Source organism: Hyalella azteca, unplaced genomic scaffold (assembly GCF_000764305.2).
Source record: "Hyalella azteca isolate HAZT.00-mixed unplaced genomic scaffold, Hazt_2.0.2 contig15709, whole genome shotgun sequence".
In the NCBI taxonomy this organism is placed as follows: Eukaryota; Metazoa; Arthropoda; class Malacostraca; order Amphipoda; family Hyalellidae; genus Hyalella; species Hyalella azteca.
In genome coordinates, this window is record NW_025945551.1 from 166987 (window position 1) to 193659 (window position 26673).

At 34.9% G+C, this 26673-nt stretch overlaps 1 protein-coding gene across 2 annotated transcripts in view; it reads left to right on the forward strand.

Moving 5' to 3' along the window:
- The window catches only part of LOC108670723 (ras-GEF domain-containing family member 1B), a 303823-nt gene that overhangs the window by 139445 nt on the left and 137705 nt on the right, over window positions 1-26673 (forward strand). The gene's annotated exons all lie outside the window — the stretch shown is intronic.

The following is a 26673-nucleotide window of genomic DNA, read 5'->3' on the forward strand; positions in this document are numbered from 1 at the left end:
GATTGATTACCTATTTCGAAGTAATTATCTGATCGTCCACGAAAATCACCAGATTTTTATGGCTACACAGAAACACGAATCCGCTGAAATGGACTGCACTAGCGTTCTATTTTTAGCCATACGGTCTCATTGTGCGGCGGCCCGGCGTATAAATTTTTCAATTGATTATTTATTTCAAAGTGCATCATTAACTGATCATCCGCGAAAATCATCAGATTTTTATGGCTACACAGAAACACGAATCCGCTGAAATGTACTGCACTAGCGTTCTATTTTTAGCCCGACGGTCTCATTGTGTGGCCGGCGTATGGATAGGCAGCTTTAACGTCTGGCGCTAACACTCCACGGATATAGCACGCCGCAGTTCGCTTGCACTTAAGTTGTTTAAAAATACGACGGTCTCGGAGCCAGACCGTGTGAATCATCGACCCATCAGGGAAGATGGCTTCGCCAGGCTTCTAATTAAACCTGTACGGCGTGTTTCTCGTCGTTTAATTATATTTTGCTCGTCTTGGAGAATTGTATTGCGATGAAGAATTGTGTATGAAATGAAGTTTGTCATTGTATGGGGCTAGAAAATTTCATCTATTACATAAATGAAGGCATAAATTAAATCTGTTCTTAATTCTTACCTCGTGCACTGTACTTTTCATAGAAAATTAAGCTTTAGAAAATCTTATTTATTTTTACCTGCTATACGGAAAATGCATAGCAGGTAGCAAAAAAAATAAAATGAAATATTCGTAAAACAAATGCGAAGCCAGCAGCCGCAAGGTAATGTCTCGTGCTGACAAAGATCGACAATGTCTCGTGCTGACGAAGATCGATAATGTCTCGTGCTGACGAAGATCGATAATGTCTCGTGCTGACGAAGATCGATAATGTCTCGTGCTGACGAAGACTGTAGATCTCGGCTTATTAGCATGCGTGCGATGGTGCGCGCAGGCCTCTAATTTAGTAGGCCATTGGAGGAGGCAGTTTATTTCAAGGCATTTCAGCGCACGCAACTGCTACGTAATGATTGAATGCTCACTTTGTCACTGTTTATTTTTGTCTCATAATTTAATGTAAAAGACAATTTATTTCCAGATTTCTTCACTTGAATTTTTATAAGGATTATTTAAATGTTTTTATCTTATAACGGAACGTCTATAAATTCACCTGATGACATTTTTATGTAGCTTTGTATCTTATATATATTAACCGTAAATAATTGATTTAAAATTCATTTACAAAAATTTATTGATGATGTGTAATTGCCTGCAATAAGTTCTTCTTTGTACTTCAGTTCTACTGTACATGGTTACAGACGTTCCGTAAAAAGATTTATCAATTCGCGTTTATTTATTAACACTGATGCTTGATTTTCTTTTCATATTTTCGCAGTCTTATTCACTCTAGTGTCTGACTGGGATATTTTATTGACGGGAACGTAACTTGAGTAATTATTTATTATTAAATTTATTTCATCCTTAATATATTATTGGATGCTTTTCCTGGTATTTAATTTTTTAGTCGTTCTATTCTAAATTAAGAGAACCGTTTGGTCGTGTAATGCTGACGATTTCCTACCATTATAAAGTATATCGGTAGCACGTTAGGTTTCCACTATTCCTTTCTAGAACCCATTTCACCTAAAATTGGAGTATAAACAATTCATTAGAACACATTTTAACGATGCTAATTCATCGGATTTGTGTCCCTCACCAATAGGAGAAATCATGACATTATTTTAAGTTAAGGTACAACTCTCAACTTCTGAGCCATTTATTTTTTTCTTCATAGTTTTCTTGTATCTTTCGATTGAATTATTACACATAAAATCTTCAAAAAAAAAAAGAATCAACATAGTTTATAGTGGCTTTTAATTTTATTCCAATTGAAAAAATGAAAGAATGAAAAATAGATTTGGATGTTGTTTAGACATACCAACTCTGCCTACATGATCGTGCAGTGTCATTTGGTTAATAATAATTCTATTCTAATCACTTTATTTTACCAATCCTTTCATTAGGATGAACAATTTACGTGCTGGTCAGAACTGAAATTTCTTGCTGAGCAATCGGAGAAGGAGACTAAAGCCGGGTTCACACCATACTGCCGGTCCGCTCTCCAACATGCGAACTAAAATATCAATGAATAAATTCATAATGATGAATGAATTTTATGTAAAATCACTCATGACACGCCTTGTAAATAAATAGAACGCTCATGTACGCTTCTATACAATAAAGTTATAAGGTGATGGAGTGAAATGTCAAAGCAGAGTCAAATTGCCGCTCGTGACTGCAATAGGTGTTTGTGAAGATAATTCCGCCTATATTAACTTGTGGAAAATACTTCTTAGTACATGAGAAAATTGTGAATAAATTGTGTGTTACGATTACATCATTTTGGTAGATACCATTTCCCACAATGACTCGCTGCGCTTGTTCTATTTTCATTCATGATGCGATTATTTTGTAATTGTAATTTCTTGCTCAAAATTTATGTATTCAATCGAATTTTTTAATGAATATATTATTTTTTCCACTTGATAAATGAGGCTCAAGCCAGCTTTCAGCATATTTCGATTAGCTACATTACAATATAGGACCACTATTAATAAATTTTTATACGGAATTTACGCGAAAGACTAATTAGATTAAATTTTAAATCGGTTGCAGATATTCGCTTATCATGTTTAGTTTTCACTTATTTGTTGGAATTACTTTGACTTAAAACTTGCTACACACTGAGCATGGAATGACAACAATGTACCGACGTTTTTCATTCGAGAATAACTGAAGTTGAATATCATTTATTTTAAACTCTCGTCATGGTAAGCGCCGAGCGTCTCATTGCAAAACTTTAATGCCGTTTTAGCGAGACTTGGTCAGAAAATTAGGACGAGTTTCTTAAGACTCTGGTAATTGAGATGCTAATCTTTGAACTAAAGGCCTCGGGACAGCGCTGAATAGCCGTTCGTTCGAATGCAAAGCCGTTCGTTCGATTCTAGATAGAAAATGATTGGGTTACGGTAGGAGGCAAAAGTTTATACGAGTTGAATGTTGACGATAACTATAAAGGATTATATGCGCTAAGACCGCTGTTGCGTAATGTGAACATCATACGTGAAATATCTCAGTACTTTTTATTTAATTGAGTACAGTCAATTTAATTGTTTCACAATGCTCAAAAATTTTTTGTTTTTGTTCGTGACTTTGACGAATGAAAAATTTGATTTTCATGTCGCATGATCTTCGATTCTTGATTTTTTGATTACCATTGATGATGCATTGCTATTGGGAAAAAATATAATTAAATGGATTTTATTAAAGCTGCAAGCATGTTGAGCAAATACTAGAGACGACTCCAAATGGGAAATGAATTTGCATGCTTTAACTGACGTAAATTTGCATGTTTTTTAGTTGCCCCAGCTGTATAATTAACTGATCGATCGAGCGAACAACTGACATTTCATGATCTCGGTGTATTTGTGCCCTATATTAAAAAAATATTTGCATGTTGTTTCCTTTACATATCTCACCCTAACTGGACGAAATTTTTCATCTTTCCTCCGTATCAATAAGTTTAGAAATTTTTACTTTAATTGTTATTTAAGTTCTCCTTTGATCCTGATGACCATAAGAAATGGGGTTTTTTGGCCTAATTTATGTGGCAATTTTTATTTTCGATTAAATTTCTCGAACTTTTCATAAAAATATTGATATTAAGATCGACGCTTCTCAAGCAACTTTATCGGAGAAATTAAATTCTTTCAATAAAGCCAACTCTGTTTTTCGCGCGCCGCTTGTGCCAACTTCTAAAGGCATCGTCATTTTCCGCCCCGCTTCCTAGAAACACTTTTAAAATGCTCAGTGTTTTTTTGTTCGTTCATTGTGGATCGTCTTTGATGAATTATTGTTCAGTAAGGAAGATAGATTTTTAGTCCATTCCTATATCTCTACGAAAGATAGATCATATATAAGCACTGTGAAAACATTTTTGAGCATCATATAAGCTATGAACTTTTAAAATAGATTGGCAAGCTGAGTTCATACAGTTAGAACTTTTTGATCGAACGATAAATGAACTTAATTGCACGTTTGAAGCACATCCACTATTACTTCAATGAATTTTCCTCACTGCACAATGGATAATTAAAAAAAACTGTGTTCTTTGGAGGTTTGAATGAACGCGCATACAAATTTTTTTCAAATAGTTGTGTTATTTGGAACACACATGATAAATTTTTTCAAGGAAGAAACGTGCAAATTTTTTCAGCTGCTCGAACTTACCTTGATGAGCCATCCCGGGCTCTCACTGCCCCAAATGACGGTGTAATCAGAGCTGGGCATGCTGCTTCTTTCTCCCCATTAGCTTCCCGAGCTTGGACTCCCATGTATTTATTATCCCTTCTTACATGCAAATGACTGAGGCTTCATGATGGAGAAGGGTTGCTTTCCTGAGGACAGGAAGAGAACTTCAGGATTTGTAGTTTTTGCTTCAATTTTGCGATCTTTTATGCTGGAGATGCTACTATTTGTTTAACATGTTGATAATGACCTTTTTAAAATAATGGTCGTAGTTTTCGGCGAAAATTGAATTAAAAAACTGAAATGAATAATATTTGATGGTATATTGTTGCTTTAATATGTTGTAAAAAGTCGATATTATATTATTATATTGTAAATCTAAATTTTAGCATCGAACGCTACCGTTAAAGAAACGATCTTCGGTCCTTTAACTCCAATAACATTCTATGTAATTTTAACTTGCGATTCATATCACGCAGCACTTGTTTACAGAAAAATCAGCCTTCATTTTGACGACAATTTTTAGAAATGGATACCTTGCCAAGTGTTATCAAGATTTTCGCGATATAACGATATGTAGCTGAACTTAAAGTTTTATTTTAATATTAAGTTGTTTGCCAAACGTGGACTCGTAATTTATGTTACGAATCAATACTTTTTAGTGTTTCACCCTGAAATTTGAATATATTTGACTCGCTTGGCACTACCACTTTCTTTCGCATCAAGCTTTCGGAAATAGTAGTTTCGTTCATAAAAGTAAATTAAATGTCAGTCGCAGTGTCCGTGGAGTTTATTCCAATTTTCTTAGCCTGCCTCCATTTTTCATTTTATGGAATATAATTGCACGAAATTGTTGAAAAAGATTTCGCGTTAAAAGAAGACTTATTGCATTCCGTTCTTTTAACATTTAATCGTGCCACCACTAATAATTCAGTTGTTTTTGGTCATCCATTAAAGTAATACTATGGTATGTTATCGTCTGAATTTGTCCGAAAAAAAAAAAGAAATTAGTTTGTGTCTTGATTGTTTAGGAGTGAGAATGTGGTATAGAAGGCACAGATATTAAATCAATCTTATTCTTCTTGAACATCACTTTATAACTTAAATTGTCCTGCACTGTTAGAAAAAACGGTGAAAAAACGGTCCCACCGGCGTTCTAGTGGCCGGTCGCCCCGTGAAAATAAACTGTTTCGCCATTTTTATAAGATGTTTTACAAATGTCTAGTGTTAAATTAGAATAAAAATGGCGACGCGGTGTTTCTTTTTACGTGCCGACCGGCCACTGAAACGCCGGTTATAGCGCTAACGGTAATTTTTCTAACAGTGTGGATTCAATTGGGCTGTAGGTTTTCCTTAAGAATATAAGGCAATATTTTAATTTATCTAATAATTCCAAAGCTTACCTGGAAGGTGGACAATTATCTTCATGTCTTCACTATTAAAACGATCGTGAGATGTCGATGTTTTTAAATTTCTGAAAGGAAATAGCCTTTTCCTGATTATCATTAATTTTGTCGAACGCATACTCTAAATAAATATATTCAGTCGGATTATTGTATTCTCGACACTATAGGTCAATAGATGAAAACTTCCTTGAAATTACTTCTCTGAACAATTATTTGTGTAGTTTTAAGGTAATATGCCTACAATAATTTTAATAATGAAATAGAAGCATTACAATATTATGCTTCCATATTCTTCTCTATTACGACCATAATTCTACACAGGTCACCGATACGGTACTCTGCATCGACTTGACCACTTCCCTCCTTGTTAGTCGTGTACAATATTAAACGGCTTATTGATTGTAACGACAGCATTGACGGACGTGTAGATATGTATGTCATTAAGAAATTATTTTATTCGAATAGAAATGATCAATTTAATACTTTCTCTAGAATTTCACTACGACGATGTTGAATATGTATTGCAACTGTGAATTCTCTAGCATACTTTTATTGATTAGAGTATTCTTTCCGTCCATGAATTCAATTTTTAGTGTGTGTGTAATATTTTTCAAGATCTTAAATGATAAATTCACTATACAGTGAATTATTTCAATCGTCCTAAGAATTTCATTCAGTAATGTGGTGATAATACTCGATTTGTGCTTATTGGGCTTAAGATTTTTTATTCATTGTCAATCTTTGGTGCGTAAATTTTTTGAAGCTTCCAATACAGAATTGATAAAATAATGTTCGATTTTTATTGGCTTCGCTAGGAAAAATTTCCTAAATAGTGAAATGTAACGAGGAGAGGAAACTTTTCGGGACTGTCATTTTCCCGTCTAATAACTGTAAGCATTGCCTACTGGACACAGTGTTTGCGCCAGTGTCATGTTTGCGTCGCAAATAGAGACTTACGAGCGCCTAAAAGCCTTCGCCATCAATAGAGTTCGCTTCTTCTTCTCTCTGTACGGCCGATGCCCAGAAATCTACGGGCGCTACTCGCCTAGAATGCTAGTGCGCTTCCAGCTCCTGTGCCGGTCGGTCGTTCGAATTTTTTGTGTCCAGCTGTGATGTGATGCCGATTTGGTGTGAATGATCTTATTACTCGGATCTAATTGTAAATTATAACCGAAAATGGTTTGTTTGTAATCGGTGAATTTTACAAGAGGTGTAAAGTTTTTATATTCTTCGTCAAGCCACAAGTTTCAATTGCTTTCATTCTCTCGCGTTCCGTGTTACCGTGGCTTTTCTTTTGGGTTTATCCGTTGGCTGCAATATATGATTGAACCTTAGTGACATTAATCTCTGTTTTGGGCTTAATTATGTTTAAGAAGTCATGTCAGCCACTGGAATAAATCGCAGTTTTAAAATTCATGTCAAAACTCCTAGGATTTTGATCGCAAGTCTTCGCTGCCATAGAAAATGCATTAAGGTTTGGTATGCTGGACAGAAAGGATTACGAGCGAGTGCATGCTGGAGCTATTGCGGTTAATTGCTGCTTCCTGCTCATCCTGTCTGTCAATGTCGTCGCAATGCCCGAGGTTTATTGAAGTAACTGTTACAAATGACGATTATTTCCCTGATATATAAGACCACTTCCGACTGGTTTTTCTTGGTATGGTTGCCATGGAGACTGGAGACCCTCAGATTTATAATGCCTACATAAATCAGTCGATCGTCATGCACGTTTCCTTATTCTAAGAGTCGATCTTTTCACATACTTTAATTTAAAAATGGATACTTATGTATTATATGTTGTTAAGAATAGTATTATTTATACATAATCCGTCTAGATCTGTAATTTTATATTGCTTTTTTATGTGTGGATTTTAATTTCCACTGTTTAAAGTTAGATAGTGAAGACGTATAATTCACAGCATAATTGGTGAGAAGCGAGAATAGGTTTATATTTTAATACAATGGTAGATGCCAATCCTATCTAATGGCTGATCGCAGTCATTTATTTTCATTGGATATTATAGAGGAAAAGCGAGGCGGTTTTTTCCCGCCATGGGGTAAATAAATGATTAGAATTGGAGCCTAGAATCAATCTCAGATTAACTAGGAATTCGGTTTTGTTGAAAATTCGCGATGTTTTCCTTGGAGCTAAATCTCGGAAATTTTCATTAAAATAAATTCTTCTGAATTAAACTATTCTGAGAAACACTATTTTCTGAGTATTTTCCGCTTCTGTAGTTCAGTTAATTTGTTAGGACTAATTCAAAAAATCTGCTTCGCGCGCTTCCTTATGGATGCTTCATTCGGAATGTGATCTTTTCGTGGCGTCGAGTCAGACTCTAATGAAATTGTTAGCACGCCACATGGCTTCTGTGTTCAGACATGTTTTGCAGGATGATATTCTTTTTGTTCTCTATTTATGGTCGTAAACATTCTTTACGTGGAATTATTGAATAACATAACATATATGTTATGAATTTTCTTTCGGTAAATTATTTATAGGCTATCGTGCACATATTCAATAGGTTATTGTACGATAATTTGTTACCTACTCTGCCTGGAACAGAATTGCTATTCCATAGTCTGCCTGGAACAAAATTGCCTTTCTCTTAGTCTGCCTGGAACAGAATTGCTATTCCATAGTCTACCTATTATGGATGCTTCATTCGGAATGTGATCTTTTCGTGGCGTCGAGTCAGACTCTAATGAAATTGTTAGCACGCCACATGGCTTCTGTGTTCAGACAATTTTCTCAGGATGATATTCTTTTTGTTCTTAGTTTATGGGCGTAAACATTCTTAACGTAGAATTATTGAATAACAATAACATAAGATAGATGTTATTAACTTCCTTTTGGTAAATCACATTATGGGCTTTAATGCAAATTTTCAATAAGTTATTGTAGGAGAATCTGTTACCTACTCTGCCTGGAACATAATTGCTATTCCTTTAGTCTGCATAGAACAGAATTTCTATTCCTTTAGGATGCCTGGAACAGAATTGCTATTCCTTTAGTCTGCCTGGAACAGAATTGCAATTTCCTAGTCTGCCTAGAACAGAAAATTTGCTTATGCATCAATCTTGTTGCGCTTTTGCCTCAGCAACTGCAGTTCTACCGCTAACTTCCTGCAAACAATTTCCGAGAAGGCGAATTTATTCTCGTAATGTCGGTTAACAACTACCGTAAAAATGCCTGTGCTTATAACGAGCGGACTTTTTACTGCACTCTTCGTGTATGATTATCATAATTGACTTTACTGAGTAGGATATAAATAATGCGCAACGAAAATTAAATAATGGATCAGTTTAGTGGCAATATAGCAGTGATTACTAAATTAGCATCCATGTGAAAATTATTGACGACTCGCGTTAAAAAAAAGAGGCAGTTTTGTGGCACTTCAATGATAATTTTCATCCCAGGCTTTCAGAGAAAAATACAATGGCCATCGCACTGAAAATTAAGCTTTTGCTCTTTTTTCAAACTCGCGTGTAGAGATTTCTGGGTTTGATTGTTAATCTGAAATAATAAGGATTTATTTTAAGAATTACAAATTAGCTTCAACTGTTACAGACTTTAAACAATATTTTTCAGATCAACTTTTCTCTGCAGAAATCATTATTCGGAAAATAACAAAAAAGTTTTTTTTTATTAAGATAAATGAAATTTATATCAAACGATGGACGCCACTAGTGATCAGGTTACTACAGGATAATCGGCACACAAGGATTAATTTTTCTAACTAGAAATTTTTAAGATGAAATAATCGCTATTCAGGTAATGCTATTCAAAAATTTCAGCGAAGTCTCTTACTTCATTATCTACTTGCGCTTTTCTCAATTAAATAATGAAATCTCATACATTACCTGATTTAATTTTTCTTATTGGATCTGCAGCATATTTCTCACGCGTTAATGTTGTCATATGAAATACCCTATCAAATTTAAGTAAAACATGAAAGAAAGTTACGATTAATGAATCGTAATAAGACTGATTTACCGAAAATTCATCATTAATATTTCTTTAAACGACTGGAAACTTGTTCCCTGTAGACTGGGTCGTTAGGAAGCATGAAATGCAACGAACGAACATGATTTTGTGGTAACATAAAATTATTTGACATTAAACTAAAAGAAAACGTGGGGAATTGAGATCTAGAACAGAGGGATGTTATGGTCATTTGTCTCCGTCTCTAGCATCTGGGGGTCTTTTTTCGTGACTGCGAAGTCACCGAATTTTTTGGTAACTCATTAAACTCATTATATTGAACTTGAGACATCCTGGTGGATTTGTAAAGAATATTTGCACATAAAATTTTTGTGTTATTTTTTAGTGTAAAATAACGTTTTATCGTGTATATATAGACTTACAGTGATGATACGTTTACTGCCTAGTCCTAAATTTAATGTATCATTGTTTATGAATGCAATTCTTTCTTGTATTTCTTTCAGCTAAAGATTTTTTCACGGTGATGGTAAATTACACAAACAAAATTCCGCTAAGTTCACCATGTTATTTTTACAAAAATATTCTTAATTATGCTTAAAAATTCTTTGGTTTATAATTTTTAGTTTAATTGCAGTTAAAGTCCTTCTGCGAAGAGATTTTATGCAAGCAGTGACTCTATTTTTCTCATTCACTCGCGTTCTTTCATTTTACACGCGGATTCTTTACAGGGGATATAATTGAAATGCTATTAATATATAGCCCATGGTTCCTCTACAGTATTTCGGACGAAAAAATACATCGGTTGCAAGCAATAGCCTGCGGTACTGAGGAAACTAGGGACTAGCCGCAAGTTCATGCGGAAGAGTTGGCTGAGGCCTTTCGTATCACATTTATTTTCTGGCACGGAATTTGTTATATTTAATATTTTCATTCATTCGTTTATTCATAATAATACAGTGGATACTCCATAATGGAAGAAAAACCCCCGCCAAATGTAGCGCGCACGCACATGAGAGCTGCGTTGAAGAACGTGTTGTTTAAAAAAACGGTAAAGAGGTTTCAATTGTTGATGTAAAAACAAGCGTGAATCGAGTGTCTTCATCAAAAGCAAGATTTTTTGCTTTATACTATGAAGCTTAATTAATTGGTGCTCCATTCGTGCCACTGATGCTGATGGTTAACTGCTACAAGCGGCAAATAACATAATATTTAATGTATATCAACTAGCACGTCAACTTGGTGTTGCTTTGGATAAATAATTGCCGAGATTTGAGAGACCCAACATTCTGAACACCGTCATTCCGAATCCAGTTAATAATTTTGGAACTTGCATACATTAATTAAATATAAGCCTTCTTCTTCCATCAAACTCCTATTTTTGAAACACACACTCTTTCATCAGGGATATTTCAATGGATAGTACAGTACGTGTTGCTTCTTCGCTAGTTCTGGTGCTACCGCATCAGATGTACACTGGACTAGATATGTTGCTAAATTTATTTTTCGCATCCAATGCATCATAGTATAGCGGGGTTAGTTTTGTTATTGTTTCCATATTGCTGATGGTTTTATTGTTCTGCTGGCCTAGCTTCATCTTTTACTGCTGCTGTCGTTTTCCTTTTCCGGAATTTAAGGATCGCCCCGGCCCACTCCCTAATAATTGATGTTGTCTCAGCAGTCCTTCTGTTTTGTGAGTTAAATTTGCTAGTTTTTGAGATTTTCACGATCTAGTTGAGGGTTTGTTTTCAGGTTTTAAAAATTACTCTAAATTTCTCTTCAATTTATCGTTCTTTTTGACTCTAAACCTTCAAAGATCATTCATATAAGAACTTGCTTAAAATTTTTTAAAAAAATTATTGTTCTTTATTTATAATTGTTTTATCACTAACCAAGCTCCGAATTTGTTGCTAGAAAAATTATCGTGATTAGATTCGAATTTTAAATACGATTTAAAAAAAAATCATTTATTATATAGGGTCCTGATTCTTAAAAATATCCATGTATTCAAATGCACACCCACGCATGTGTTAGCAATTGGAATTCGACCCGCAAAACAAATTGCCTGCGTGGAAATATTGTAGCAGCAATTTGTTTTCAGGCAAAGTCTCGTTAACCTAGAAATAAAATCGTGTACAATTTGCGTTAGCGAAGTTCCGTGCTAATGTTGGTTGCAAATATTTTAATGATTTTGGAACTAGAGTTGGTAATTCAAAATTGTACTACTCAGTTTTTGTATATATTTTCAATGGATATGAAAAGTGTTGCTATATCTCAAAAATCCTCAAGTCTTAAAATTTTTTCTGTGGTCGACTTCTAATACCCAATGCCAGATTTTTCCTTAGCTTCGTGATAACTTCATCAAAAGTCTTCATTATTTATTTAGTTGTGTGCGTTCAAATTGCACATGAAATCTGAGATAGTTAACTAAATGCACTGTTACTCTAATATTTCCTATTCATTTATAGCCATAAATCCATACTAAAAAAATGAATGAGTCTTTGTCCAAATAGTGATGCACATTTGCTCTTATGTGGGTCATCTTGACCCAGTTTGGCCCCGAAAAAAGACGTATCAGTGCTACACGCAGCAAGTGTGTCACTATTTGTACAACATGACACATCCATTTCGCTTGGTGCACAATCGGTGAAGGGTGCTGCTGTGAAACTCATGTTATAAATCCTGATCACTTTTTTGGTCCAATGAAATGGTAAAAAACTTTCTAAAATCCTATTCTCGTTAACTTTCCTAGGGCATCTATGTTGACTCCCGTGACCCATATGATCGAAGAATTCAAAGAGTTCAATATTGTTGAATTTTTCTCTGTATCCCATATGATTGAAGAAGTCAGTATTGTTGAATTATTCTAAATATTCTATACGATCGAAGAATTAAATATTGTTGAATTATTCTCCGTATTCCCATATGATCGAAGAATATTAAAATTTAATATAATTGATTCCTTCAGCATTTACATGACTACGCTGAATTTCTGCTCAAATGACATAGAAGATTTAATTAAAGCATGATATATAATCCAATATTCAGTATGATATTCTGCGGCGGTTGTGTTGCCAAATTAATAAATACCGCCGTATAAATGCATGAATATGATGGCATTTAATTCATTATTAAACATCTCATCGTTTTTTCTATGAATAATCAATCATACGCTTCTAGCTAGTCCGTCCGCGTGCCTGATGATTGACCTTTTGATTACATCGCTTTCAGATCGGGTCATCAAACGCTTAATTTCTCTATACTTATACTTCGTTAAGAATCATTGACCAAAATACCAACATGAAAGATGGCTACCATGCATAGGCTAAGCATAATAATGTCATTATAACGTCTTCCATTTAAGAAAATTATCATACGTATTGGTACATATTTTTATATAATGGTATACATTTTTTACATTTTAATGTGATCTCTTCATGGTCATCTGACGATTATCAGATTTGATATTTTAAAAACAATATATTTCAATATGTTCAACCATTATTTTGAGCTTCTGTTTCCACTGTTTTTGGAATCATATTATTGGAAATTCACGCTGCAGCAGGAATGCAGACGAGTTTCGCTTGAATCGCCTGCATAAACGACGAATATGAAAGTCTATAGCTATATCAGCGACGGCCGACCTTTAGGGCGTTCAGTTTCTACCGATCATTCGTTTAATAGCCTCTGATGTTTGAAAACCGAGGTCCTACATAGTCTGTCATTTCTGATACGCTTACTTCCCTCGAATTTTGGGTTCACCATATAATGGGGATTAATGGACAGCACGGTCAATATCCGAATAAGTCGTCTTCAAAAAATTCTCTATATTCAGGAAATGTTCTAAATATTCCTGCAAGTTCAGTGCGGCTAAATCTCTTCGTGTGGTACAAATGGTAATCCTAAATGTTATTTTGGAATTGGTAACAGTTTAATGGAATTTGTGTCTAATTCAATTCAATTTGCGATGAGGCCTTAATCTCCCTAATTGAAAATATTGTCCCGAATGCGTTTTTATTTCAATTTTGTACAGACATAAGAGAACTAGGCTGCTGTTGTGACAGGTGCAGGGGCGTCAAAGATTAACTTCCGTCCATTGGTATTCAACATTTGTTTGTCGAAGCTGCCTAATTCACTCACGCTAAGTTGAAAATTTGCCTGGGATTTTCACGGGATATGTTTGTTTGAAAATGAAGGGAGTGGATCAGTTTAGCTTTGAGATAGATTAAGCTGATTAGTACTCACTCCATATACTGAATTGTATGATTCTGAAGTCGTGGATCGGTTATCGACAGGACTCTCTGTGGCCACCAGGGCCTAATCGATGCTGAATCAATTTATATATGAAAAAGGTGTGTGGGTTTGATAATGACTGGTGAACTCATTGGGGAGTTGTGGATTATATCCATTGTCTTCTGTGATCAAACTATGTAGCTGCATTTTTTTGATTTTCGCGACTTGCAACTTCTTGCGTTTCGATTATCAGATCAGTTAGTTTATTTTATGTGTTCTTATTTATTTATTTTTATTTGTAATGTTCTGTAATACTGAGTCTTAGTAAGAAAATAATGCTCAATTTGAAAATATTTTTAGAAGGAGAGATTCAAATACACCTTTGAAATGATACAATAGAATATTACGTAATTTCACAGTGCTTACAGTTTATTATGCTTGAGGAAATGATCCTTATTAGTTTTTTTCACACTCTTCAAAAAGCATGAACTAAATATTTCAGAAATTGGACCTGAAGAAATGTTTCTCCCTAGTTATTTACCAATCCTCGAACAGATTAAAATATATATATCATATATTGATGTTCAGACCTTACTTTTGAGTTGTTACTAGTCCAAAATCAACGTAAATTACCTGAATTATTTCGAATTGTCCTCGAATGCTTTTGTGTGTGGGCCGGTTCGCTCTCGCTGGCTCTACTTGTTTCAATACTGCGTTTTGACATCAATCTCCTTCTCGAGTTCTTTTCAATACAGCTTTTCACAAGAATCTCTATCTCCTGTTCTTTTCAATGCAGCTGTTTGACAACAATCTCCTTATTTTGTTCTTTTCAATGCAGTTTTTCCACAAGAATCTCCTTCTAATGTTCATAATTCTTTCGTTTCGTCATTTTTGGCCTCGCCATAATTCGTCGGGTTCGTCTCCGTTTGTACTCCATTCATCGGTTTATCCTTCGTCTGTTTTACTGACGTCTATTTCGTTCGTATGTTCAATCTCTGTTTCCATTGTACTTCTCTGCAATACCCGTCACTGTTTCGTCTTTATCTGTTCCGCCCATGTTTGTATCGCACTCGAATGTTTTGCTTCCGTTTCTGTGCCTGTAAATCCTTCGTTTATTGTTTGCCTTTTGTCTGTTTCTTCTCGGTGTGTATCTTCTCCAGTGTGTATCATCTCATCTGTTTCTTAAGCATCATTTTTTTTTGTCTCTTCACCGTTTTATCGCCAGTGGTTTCTTCGCCGCCCATTTCTTCTCAATCGAATTTTCCTCCGTCCGTTTCTTTACTATCGGCTTCGTCTGTTTCGGTTTCTTTTACATCTGTGTCTTCTCAGTGATATTATCTTCCATACCTTTTTATTCTCTGCCGTTTTTTCCTCCTTCATCAAAATTTTAAATTTGATACAGGATTCTCAGGAGTGATAAATAATTGATACAGGATAAAATTTATACATGATTCTCAGGAGTAAATTCTCATAAACACTTCTGTGAAGGCTCGCCCTCATCTTCTTGTCTTACATACTTTCTTCTTGATAATTAAAATATTCAGTTCTATCTTTATGATGCCCGTAATCTTTGAAACTCAATAATACAATACCGATAACGTAAATCACCGCAGTACTCAAAATTTTCCTAACATGCAAGATCTTGTTGTCTATCTGAATATTTTTTTTTATAATATAACGACTGAATATTTTTTTCCAACGGTATACGTCAAACTGCTGTAAAATGACTTTTCATAAAATACGATTACTAAACATTTTTTAGAGCACAGTCTTATGTTGTTTATCATCTGAGGTTATTTATGCATAATTATTTTATTTAACCATTAATTGTTATGACATCATAGTAAGAAAATCCCTATTCTAAGCTTACTGAACAATGAAGCCTGAATAGCGCAAACGAAACTTACCCTCATCAATTATGAAAACGTTTCGCGATTTATTAGGCTTGAACAACGTATATACCTTCGTAAATAATTTCTATAAATTGACTGGGAAGCTTCTTCACAGCATGTCTGAAACCAAGAATTTGTCTGAAACTAAGAATTTTCTAGCTAGCTGATTGGGAGTTTTTCTATTGTTTTATTCTTCACCTGAGAACTGTTAAGCTTCTCCAATGATCAAAATCCTTTGTTAGTTTAAGACTTATTTGAACATAAATAATGATGCTCATAGTTTGTGTAAAGACTTTCGAAGGAGATTTTTGAGCATGTTGTGTATATTCTCTCAGACTAACTAAATTCTCTACAATTTTGAAAGCATTCTCGTCTTCAATAGCTTGATTCAAAGGGGACTTGAGAAGTTTGGTCTCGTTTGGTAAATTCAGTCCAAACTTAAAAAGTTGAGAATCTCGAGTAATCTGTCGGCTTCTAGCCCTGCAAGCCGAGGCAAGAAAATATTCAGGAGTTTGTCCTTTGGCGAATAACTATTCATATTTAATCCTGACTTATTGTATGAGAAATTTGAGATCACAATGTATTACAATCGCCGTTTTCCTTCGAGATTGTATGATGCAGTTCCCGAGAAATATGGCGCGCACTGCAACTCTTCGTTATAGCTAAAGCAAACGATACCCTATAGCCTGCGCAATAAATCTTTTGTTCTCTGAGTTTTTTGTTTCAATTTCTTTTTAAGTCAATGATTTTCTTCCTGGACGAGTTCCAGACAAGTAGGCTGCCTTGTATGCCTGCTTGTTGGTTTGATCGGGAATCGCTTATAGGAAATTGTATAATATGCTCGGCAAACATGAATGTGATCAGAAATGACAATTGTGATCTTCAAGTTTATTTTCGTTGTCTAAATATAGGATAAAATTCGCACGAAAATTGCCTTGTGACCATAGGACTATATTTAGTTTCTTTTTGTTGCTTATGTATATTGGAAATCAATCCATATACAATTGGTCACGTTTTATGAATTAATCAACATCGTTGTTCTTGTTGTTCAAATGTTATTCTTGCATTATGAATTTAGGAATATTTAACAAAATTAATCTATTAACATTAATTTGGAATTAATTTGGAACCACCAGAAATTCCACAATGTGTAAATTTGTTTGGATTCCTTAAGCTTTGTAAACTGTGTAGGGTCACTTGAGAGTGATCACATGTAAACCCTTAAGTGTGTTTGTCAAGGGGAAATCGCCGTTAAAAGTTCTGACTTTTTTTTTATTATATTGATTACAAATAATCTCGGTTTAAGGGAAAATGTTAACATTTTGTTTAGATATTTGATTCTAGTTGCACTCTCCTGATTTTGTTACTACTTAATGGTTTCTAACAGGAATTTTTAGCACATTTTCTCATATACGGAAAAAAGGCGCTGTAGTGCTCGCCATGTCCGTCTGTCCGTCCGTCCGTCCGTCCATCTGTCTTTGCGTCTGTCGGTCTGTCCGTCCGTGATTTCACGTTTTCGTCGACGAGAAAATGCGCTTTCTGTCACTCACTGCAGTGAGTACTGAGTTAAATTTTTTTGGTTATAGTCTCGTTACGTTGTAATATAAACAAATATTAAAACATGTAATTTGAATCATTGAAAATTTTCTGGAAATTATTTTGCTCTCAAAATGAATGCATCCAGAATATGCTATTATATTTTTGGTAAAGGGCAAAAATTACCTCGCTCGAAGTTGTGGATTTGGTGATTTTGTTGTTGAAAAAAAGTAATCCAAAACCTTCAGCTTTAGCATATATTCACTGATTTTGCAAGCTAACTTCGCTCATTTCGGAGATTAGTTTATTAAAGAATTCGTGTCAAAAATGAGGCCTTGACTTGATACCGAAGCTGGTCTCCTTAATAGTATCTTCGATCGAAAAAAAAATCGTGGGGAAATTTTTGGTAAAGATTTTTCTTGAAGAATTGTTTAAAATTTCTCTTTCTATGATCTCTCCTGAAAAACTGTCGTAACAAAATAACTACACAATAAGAAGAAGAGTAGAACATGAAGCGGAATAACTCAGAGCTTGCCCTTAAATTGTTAATTTTAAATTAAACAAGGACAGCGATATTGTAGCTTTAGTGTTCGGTGGGTGCTCTGCGGTCATTAAATTTCAGTTTTGTTTGTCGGCGCTAACGAACAAAGAGGCGCTAAACGAGGGGCCGAAAAATGTCCTATTACGACCTGCTGCATCTGAGCATCAGCTGCTGCATCTGAGCATCAGCTGCTGCATGTGAGCATCAGCTGCTGCATGTGAACATCAGTTGCTGCATCTGTTGAAATTATTTTCATGACACAGGAACGCAGCGATTAGTTTTGTAAGCACATTAATATAAATTTGTTTTACTGATAATCCCGGGAATGAGAGAAATATGCCTCCACATTCTTTGTTTCCATTCCAACCAAAAATGTATTAATAATGTTCCATAGGTAAATTTCAGTCCATTTAAATGAGGAGTACCCTGATAACCTTCATTTTTAAGTGGTCTTTCATATTGTTATATCAGTGCAATCGTGATGTGTTATATGATTTATTGTTATATGCATAGTGTATCGTATAATCTGTTTAGTCTTAAGTACAGCATCAACGAGGGCTAAATTCATAAAAAATTCGAATTATTTTTCAAACATCGTTCGAAAAGATTGTAAATTTTTTTTTCAGAAGAAATATTTTCAAAAATGTTCATTTAGACTTGTCATGCATCATTTTAGTATGATAAAATCACTCAAAACATTTCCCATTTAGTTCGTTAGAAATTTCCAGCTAATTAAAGAGATCATGCGAATACTCCCCTGAAATCTGTATAAAAGATTATTATCAAGCAATTTAAAACACCTCAGAAAAAAAAAAAACTCGTAATCTTGCTTGGAATATCGGATGAGATACGCTAGGCACTGAACAGTTAACCTCCTAAACTAGAGTCTCCCATCATAGAAGTTAACGCTTTTAATCACGCCGGCGAAATTCGTATAAAATTTTACCAGGCTTTTATTTTCGTGTGACCCCGTGAACGGCAACATCTACCGTTACTTGGGGGAGTTGCTTGGTTTGAAAAACATTATATGTTTCACATGAACTTAAAGCAAAGCGCCCAGCAAATTCAACGTATCTACAATGAAAACGTTTTCATTGAAGATTCGCCGCTTCTGCATTACATTCGTATCTACGATTGAAGTCGGTTGCGCACAATTTTTGGGACAGTTTCAATTTTCTGGCTGGAATTTATTCAAAACATCGTAAGGTCGGTTGCGGTTATTTTTTATTATTCTGTAAGATGAGTATTAATGCTTTATGTCCCAAGCCAATTTCGTTCAGCTGGGCAATGTTAATTCGAAATAAAATTACCGATTACACATAAATAGGAACCTACTAATTATGAATTAACTAATTTGCTATGAATAAAAATCTGAATAATTGAGTATTACAAAAATAATATTTTTTTTTAACAATTTCGATTACTAAATATTCTTTAGAACTGGAGTCTATACCATTACAATGTGAGGGTATATGAACTTGGAAATGGACTAACATTGTGTAAATTGAACCTTAATAAATGTTTGCCACTTGAAAAGAGCAACATTAGAGCTGTGCGATCATATTTGTCCGTAAATAACATTTTCAATATGCTTTATTTAAATGTTCATCATGTATATGATAATTTACCGATAATTTTTCATCATTTGATGCCCCTACGTTTTTGGTGTAAGAAAACTCAATTGCTAATGAATAAAAAATTTTGCGATACTCACCTTTGTCCATTATTTTAGAACCAAGTATATATACTCGTACATTCCTGGCTCCTGTTCTAAAATAAGATTCAATTCTCATATAAATAATTCAAGATCAGTTTTCAGTGTAACGTCAGTGTCTCAGAATGCCATTCTTGTCAAGAAAAAGCTCAAAAATTTTCACCAAAAAGAATTTTACTGCACTTTTATTCATGCCTCCGGATATCGTTTGAAATATTCCCTCGTGAAACATTTGATTTTATTCACAGCAAGTTAAATATAAAATTCCCAATCTAATTCTTCGCTTCTGCTGCTCTCGCGCGATTTTTTCGATGAGTGTTCTTTGATGTCGAGAAATCTTGGTGTCAGCGGAATCAGTTTCACCGTCTGTCAACGGATGCGAGACTCTATCCACTTCCCGGATTCTAAGGCTTCAATTGAATGAAACGCGCCCAGAGATTAATTGGTGCCGTCGCCAGCCGCTGGCTTCCCTAACTCAAAAATTCGCTTTCGTTTTCGCCCATCGTTTTTAACGCATGCCATTTCTGAACTTTCTCGTTAGTACGTCGTCAATCAATTTAACTCGAATGCCAACATAATTGGATAACATGTAAACAGTATTTAAAATTATTCCACCCCATTGATCATAACTCGTGATAATTCCCTCGATAACCACGGATTGAGTGCTATTTTTTCTGCCCATGTTTCGCCTTATGTTTGTGTTATGATGTTTTAGGATGCGTTGTTTCGTTTGTACGGATGTTCCGCTGGCGATCACTAGCTTTTTGGCATTTCAGTTATCTTCGTTTGATTGTAAATTAAGTGTGTCGAATGCATGTGCAAGCTAATTAATGATCAGGGGCCATACTTTCAAAACTCGATAAGTTAACGTAAGTCCTTACGCTCTATTTTCTTGTCTATGATTGGTGGATTTTGCTTGAAAGGCCGTCAATGATTGGCTGATGAACTTACGATCTCTTAACTTTTTTTTAAAGTATAGGCCAAGAGGGTTTGATGGATACGCAGTATAAGTTGAGTTGAGCAACAGTAATCACATCTCCAGATATATGCAAGATTAATTACTAATTGTAGTAGTTGTACGAAGAAATTTAGATTTATTATTTTCAATCAAAAAATATGTATACTCTATGCAAAGGATTTATAATGTATACAAAGGAATGCCCTCTTAAAAAAGGCTGCGATGGTAAAGATATTCTTATGAGTTTGTAGAATCTATAATAGATATATCGGATATATTCTGGGAACGATTGCCATTGAGGAAAGATTCAAATTCCCGCATACATTTTAACCTTATATTGACCTCGCTCAAATTAAGGGCAATGCAACAATAAGATTTAGGGCAAACAATGCAAACCGCGCGCACGTATTTTTCATTTTTATACATAGATCCTTTTGTTGCCGTTGATATGTTCGAGGTGAATCAATAGAACGCACATTTGGCATCTCATTTAATGGTATCAATTTATTCATGACCCGCAACAAGAAACAAACCAAATTAGATAAAATAATTATTCTCTGAAAAAAATTGCAAACTCAATTGTTATTAATCCTCTATTGAGCTATTTAGATTTCCTATTATACTGTATATAGAAAATACGGCCCCATATATTGCGTATCAAATTTTGGTTCAAACGAAAACCTGCATTTGTGTTCGAGACAGACGTGTGAGCGCTTATGGTTCCTTTTTTTTATTTCAGAACCTCTTTACTATTCATTTATCACAACTGTTTATTAGCTCTGCTTCTTTAAGTTTCTGCTTTATTTTGCTGAAAGCTCTTTGCGTTTATTATTTTGACTTCTTAATATATTATATTGCTATTTTTTTATTTATTGTTCATTTCATTTTCTTACTGTAAGTCGGCTGCTATGTATTGACGTTTTTATGCGTCAGTCAGAGTAATCATTTTCCAGCGTTTCGAAAATATATCACTTATTTCCCTGCTCAATTAAATTGTCCGGGTTTGGTCTGGCTGTTACTGAACTATGAGCGTTCGGACGTCACCGTTGCTCTCACATCGAGCAGTCGACAGTGTATACCACCGAGCCCTGATCATCCTGAAAGAGCACTGTGATATTCCATCATATATTCCTATAGCTCGATGATAGTGACAGAATAAGAGCGTAAAGCAAAGCTGTGCTTTTAGCTACATTGTTAGTTCCACTCGGCGCCGGAATAATGTCTGCAAATCAACGAACCGCCTTGCCGTGAAAGCCTCTTTCTGTGCCTCCTGCAGTCCTCGCCACGTCATTTTCAACCTGACTTTGGATTATATCTACGTATATAATAAAGGTTCAATTTTTCATTTGCAGTATATATCTAAAATTATGTTTCTAATATAGGTGGTGTTGATGCTTACTATTTTTTTGGCTAGAATCGTATGTGCAAAAAATTTTTTTCGTTTCGTTCCTGACTTCTATCATCTATTTACCCCGACAATTTTTTCAGGAGTTCTAGGTGACGTCTCTAACAAGGCGACTTGTAGGAGATGTGACTTGACTGCTTCAAGTCTGTCTCTTANATATCAGCCAATTAGACTTCAGTGAACTCTGATGTTCATGTAATTTTAAACCCGTCAGAATTAGATAATACTTCATAGTTTTAGATGCATACCAATCAATTTGACTTCATTGAACTCTGATGTTCATTCAAATTTGAAATTCGACTGAATTTGAAACCCCAATCGGCTTATTTTGCCCTTTTAGTTCGCTTTTAGAAGCTGTGAGGATTGCCGTGTACATGTATTTTGGTACTTTTTTTTACCTGATACGTTTTCTATCTCGTAGCTCGCCTGTTTCTGAGGTGTTAAAACCATGCAAGTCATGGCTACTCCTTTATTTTTTTCGTTTGAAGACATTTTTATTTGCATTCACCACCCAATGATTCGTTTGTAACTCGTTCTCAACTTCCTTATTGTTTCCACTTACTTCTTGTCATTTGATTTTCTCTCACTGGTGGTACAGCTTCTCACTTTCTTTGCTTTTGGTTGGAACTTTTCTCTCGATAGTAGTTTTCTATTCTACTTTTTTATGAACTCAAGTTCGTAGGGGCGCTAGGAAAGAGTATTGGTTTTCAAATCTTTCATTTTTCAAACGAATGGACTGAACCAAATTCAATAATGTGAATACTTTTTCATTTTGCTTTGAAGAATAAGGTGAAAGAGGTCAAGGAAGAACATGAAAACACAACATAAAGTAAGAATTTACCTAATGGATTTTTTTCATGCGAATAATTAATATTAACTTTTCTCTGAAAATTCACGATTTCATTTTAGTTTTTGGAATTTTAAAATCCTAATTGTAAAACTGCGTATAGTTTTCATTATTGCGACATCAGATTAGAAATGTTGTTGCATTACTGTCGATCTTAGTTGAAATGGATAATTCCTTGTGTTGTAATGTAATTATAACCATTTCTCCTGTTATAGTTATTTTCCAAGTATTTTTCCTCATAAATCACAATTATATATAAAATTTACTTCATCGTGAAATATAGTTGGTTAAAAATTTTCATGGAACTACTAGGCATTAATCGCGTGCCATGTCTCCGTTTCCATTATTCTCAAAGTTTAAGTCATCTTAAGCTAGCTGTATTTCGTATTTTAGTTGTCAGTTTGTGTCTTGGCTTTGATTGCAACATATTTTCTCTAAGAACTACCTACTCGTTTCTCCTTGCATACAATTTTGCATACAATTTACTTGTGTCTGACGTGCGTGTTTACCTCACCACGTAACTGTTCGTGTGAAACTGTACGTAACTGTACGTGTGAAACTGTACGTAACTGTACGTGTGAAACTGTCCGTAACTGTTCGTGTGAAACTGTACGTAACTGTTCGTGTGAAACTGTACGTAACTGTTCGTGTGAAACTGTACGTAACTGTACGTAATTGAACATAACTTTGCGTAACTGAACTTGTTACAGCCGCCAGGGTCTTCATCCAATATCCTCCCATGCACACGCTGAGAATAGGCTTGCGATGTCGGGCTAAGAGACGACTCTCTATATCTGTCTCCCAATATTGTACAATATTGCCTCTCTTATTACCTATACAAACTCAAGACGCCTTTGCTACCTGCACACATACACAGCCTTCACCCAAGAGTTTACGTTGATACAGAGTTTATGGCTTCAACGTTTCCTCGAGTTTGTTTTCGTTGACATGCCTTTAGTTTGACCGCACCAAATTTGTTCAAGGAAGGTTCATTTTCTTGGTTGAGTTGAGAAGATGCGACTTCTATTTCAATACTGTCTTCATATTATACGTTTGCTAACTGCATCCGGGATTCAAGTCTATTGACTGGAAATTTGTTTGTTGGTCATGGACACTCGACCTGCATTATTTTGTTCATTAGGCAGTAATTCTTAACCTCGACCTCTTCTAGTCTGTAAGATAGTCTATGTCTAGTCTAGTCTGTGTTAAGATATCAAATATAGGCGAAATATATACCGCATATTCAATTCTAAACAAAATATAAGGATTAACTCCGACAATAAATTTTGCATCGATTTCTCATGTCGCGATTGATATTAAAAAAACTATTTCATTTTTTTTCAATTTTATTTCGAATATTATGGAAACCCCAATGATTTTCAGAAGCCTAATTTTGAATTATTCCGTTTCTGGTGAATTCTTGATACTATTTCAAGCCATGAACAAACATCTGCATCGTTAAAGCTTTTGCTTATCACGCTAATGAGGTTAACAATTATCTCATGTCGTTTGGACTATCAATCTATTCGAAAATCACTTACAACTATAATAACTTTATTAATGAATCAATTAGTTATAACTTTTAAGAGGCGCACTCCTCAACTGCCAGCCAAACATATTACTCCTACATTGATGAGTTATATTCATATATTCAATAAAATGTCTTTATAACCTGTTATGATCCTCCTGATCGGAAACTTTCATTCGCAAGTTTGGATCAATAGTCTGTTTTTCATACTAGTTCAATGCTATTAATTCCGTTCAAAGGTCGAGGTTTCCCTGAAAGTACAATGATAATTTACGAAAACTAAGCTGAAAGGTCGTTTGAACTATCATTCTATTCGAAAATCACTTACAACTAATAACTTAATTAATGAATCAATTAGCTGAAACTATTAAGAGGCGCACTCCTCAACAGCCAGCTAAACAAATTACTCCTACATTGATGAGTTATTACCATGTATTCAATAAAATGACTTTATAACCTGTTATGTTCCTCCCGATCGGAAACTTTCATTTACAGTTTTGGATGAATAGTCTGTTTTTCATACCAGTTCAATGCTACTAATTCCGTTCAAAGGTCGTGGTTTCCCTGAAAGTACAATGATAATTTACGAAAACTAAGCTGACGTCATAAACACGTCGTCACCTAATTAATAATACTAGTATAATAATCCAGTGGAAATCTGGAAAGCATTATTACTTTAGACTTAAAATCTTAAATCTGTAACCATAAAGTGCAGAATCGATCAGATTTGCTCATCATACATCGATCACTAAAACGCCAAAAACATCCCCAAGAGCTGCTCCAGTCAAAATGATCGTTTTCCATACACATTCTGGATCAATATATAGAGAAACGAACGAAGTTTCCTTCTGAACATCAATGATTACGGCATTGGCATTAAGCTTGCATTTTTTGTTCATTAAAACTATAATTGAAGTGCCGTTTTTAGACACAGCCACAGAAATATAACTCCTATCTTGGTGGTTTTCGTTGTACATATAAACCCGTTTCTGATATCTCTAATTTGGAACCCCGCTTGAATTTAGAGCCCTATAGTGCTTTTTAAGACTTTCATTTATCACTTGCCCACGCCGAGGTCAGGCCCTGCTCTCGCATTATGATGAGTTGTATTTTTCCTGGCATCGTAAAATAGGGACACGGGATCCCTTCGAATCCTGGCTCTGGAAACCTGTCCAATATATTGTCCAATATTTGGTGCATAGCTTTTAGGAAAAGTGAAAGAAAAATGAGCGCTGTATGAACAAAAAATATTTTGGCATTTATTAAACTTCAAGCACTGAATTTGTATGCGTTTTTGTTGTTATTTACGCTTGTGTCGTTGATGCCTAAATACGCTGTTATTTATACTTAGCAGAAAGCAGACAACAGATACGTAGATTGATGGTGACTACAGCAGGCAACAGAAACGTAGATTGATGATGACTATAGCAGACAACAGATGCGTGGATTGATGATGACTACAGCAGACAACAGAAATATAGATTGATTGTGGCTACAGCAGGCAACAGAAATGTAGATTGATGGTGACTACAGCTGACAACAGATGCGTAGATTGATGGTGACTACAGCAGACAACAGATGCGTAGATTGATGGTGACTACATCAGACAACAGATACGTAGATTGATGGTGACTACAGCAGGCAACAGATGCGTAGATGGATGGTGACTACAGCAGACAACAGATACGTAGATTGATGGTGACTACAGCAGACAATAGATGCGTAGATTGATGTTGACTACAGCAGACAACGCCCTCGATCTTTTCAAGCTGATACGAATATGGTTTCGCTTCTAATGTTTTGGTGGGATAATAATTCTTAAAATGAAGTCATTGAATTCATTTACAAACAATAACTTTAATTAATAATTCGTCATGTAAAATTTAAATTTGTGTGAAGAATTTGTTGTACTAATGGAATCAAAAATTAAGCTTGAATTTTTCATGAAAGATTTTATTCATATTCATATTCATAATAATACGGTGGATACTCCATAATTGAAAAAAAACCCCACCAACGGTTGCGCGCACGCACATGAGGGCATTGGAGAACGTGTAACGTCCTAGGAAAATTTCTCTTGCATTTTATGACGATCTATTCATTTGCTTTCAATAATTCAATGGATATTTCTGCCAATTTGTCACTTAATCTCTATGGTCCATTATTATCGTTTATTGATCTGCGCGTCAAATTTCTCTTGCTAAGCTTGATATATCAATTAACCGAAATTTGTAATTAAATTTGAGCATCTGTTTGTCTCTCAAAAAGGTTTTGCGGTTCGTTTTCTTCCTGAAATGCTTCTAAGTATTAGATAAATTTTCACTTCATGTGGGGATCAGTAGATTGAGCCATCCATCCATTTGGTTTGTTAC